This window comes from Wasmannia auropunctata, unplaced genomic scaffold (assembly GCF_000956235.1).
Source record: "Wasmannia auropunctata unplaced genomic scaffold, wasmannia.A_1.0 LD334557.1, whole genome shotgun sequence".
Classification (NCBI taxonomy): Eukaryota; Metazoa; Arthropoda; class Insecta; order Hymenoptera; family Formicidae; genus Wasmannia; species Wasmannia auropunctata.
The window spans coordinates 19629-21893 of NW_012028333.1; positions in this window are offsets into that span (position 1 = coordinate 19629).

Consider the following 2265-nt stretch of genomic DNA (forward strand, 5'->3'; position numbering starts at 1 on the left):
GAGATGTGTTTACGAGTCATATATACCTAGCGCGCTTACATTTTATGTCTATTTCAATCCTGTAAAAGCGTTTTCAAATCCATTCAGTCGTTTCGACGTTCCCTTAGAATGCAAATGTCGGTATTTCAGCATCGCCTTGAGAGTGCAAACTACCTCTAATAGTGATAAACACGAGTATTTAATTTTTACATTTTAGCTTATTCTATTAGAGCTACTTACTTTATCTCGCTTTTTGTCGAACCCAGGAATAACCGACAAGGTGGCGAGAGTTTATCTTTATTTTTTTTGTTCTTGTTTTTTATTATTATAATTTTTTTTATATTTTTTTAAATTTAAATTTTTTTTATTTTCTTTATAATTACGTTATTTTTCATTTATATCTATTTTTTCATTTTATTCAGTTCATCTTTGCAGAAATAATATTTTTTAAAAATTCTTGTATGCACAAAAATTTTGTACAACAAGCTCATTTTATTACTGCTACATTATTACCTAATGGCAGATAGTTTCACAATTTTTGAAACAATTTATGGAATTATCAAAATCAAATAGTTTCACTTGCAAATATCCACTTTTATACCATGAATATTTAAATAAATTTATATATAAATAATAAATGATATCCCATAGATTATTCAAAAATTTCAAAAATTGTAGAATTACTTGCGCATTATGTAATAAATAATGTTGCAATAATAAAGTGTGCTTTATAAGTGGTGTGCAAAATCTTTATGCATACAAGAATTGTTTTGAATATCATTTCTGCAAAGAGTACGTACGTACAATAAAATGAAAAAAATGAACATAGATGAAAAGTAATGTAATTGTGAAGAAAATAAGCAAAATTTGTAAAAAATATAAAACAATTATAAAAACGTAAAAAAATATTTTAAAAATAATAGAAAACAAAAACAAAAAATTAAATGAGGATAGACTCTCGCCATCTCGTCGTCGGTTACTCCTGGGTTCGGGCAAAGAGCGAGATAAAGTAAGGAAATAAATAACCAATAAAATGCAAAAATTAAGGGTTTATTTTACCTTGCGGCCCGCAAAAAGGCGATTTTTGGGATTTTTTTCGAGAAAAGTGATCAAGATTACGTATTTTATTGTTGTTACATTTTATTTGTTGTACTTTTCTCTTTAATTTGTAATTTTTTGAAGTCAATTTATTGATTATAAGTCTATGCAAAGTTCCGGTGAAGAAGCCTTTCCGACTTGAACATGGTGCCATGGTGGAAGTACTACAAGTCGCACCAGTCATTCAAAACAGTTAAACCAACGATTTTTCTGTTAAAAAAGAATGTCTTTATGGAATAGATTACAATAATTGATCTTGCGTAAAAATTAACAAAATGGCAGCCATTTGAAAAAAGATTCGATTTTTGACTTTAAATTTTGCTCTTATTTTTTCGATAAAAAAAGTATTATTGACATTGATAAAATCGTAATCTATTTCATAGAGACATTCTTTTTAAACAGGAAAATCGTTGGTTTAACTGTTTTAGATGACTGATGCGACCTAGTACTTCCCCCATTAACGCACTATAAGATGTAGGTATTGTTGAGTAAGTCAGGAAGATGACATTTAATATCTGTACTGTTTTTTTGTATATAAAAGGTAGTTTATTTGTTTTTAAGACACGAACATTGATATTGTTTAATTTCAATGATTGTTTAATATGTAATCGGAGATAACAATATGTAATAATATACGGCGCGCATTCGCCTCGCGTTACTCGGAGATCTATTTGACGCTTGCAGGTTTGTACCCTGTTTGCAGCTTCGTGGCAACGTCTTGCGACGAATACCCAGAGCCTATTTAGCAGGCGACGCTTTGGGTAATATCGTCGCCAGGGACCCGGACCGGACCGAAACCGATAACCGGATCAAAACTGTTATTTTAGTCGGATCGAAACCGAAAACCGGACTGAAATATTATGCAGATTAATGGACCGAACCCATAACCGGACCAAAAACTTTTTTTCCATTTCGGTCCATTTTTCGGTTTGGTTTTCGGTTTGGAAAAAGATATACGATAGTTATACTTCCTAATCAAATCTCACGCCTCGTTTGCTCTCTAATTTTTACTATATCTATGGAATCCCTATTTTATGTCCGGATTGAAATCTTATTAGAAAGCTACAACCAAAAGTAGAAGAGAATCTCAAGAAAAACTAATATCTTGGATTTCTGATAAGAAAAAAGTATGACTCAACCAGAGTTGTACAAATTAATTATCGATAATTGTTCTGACGGTACCAGCCA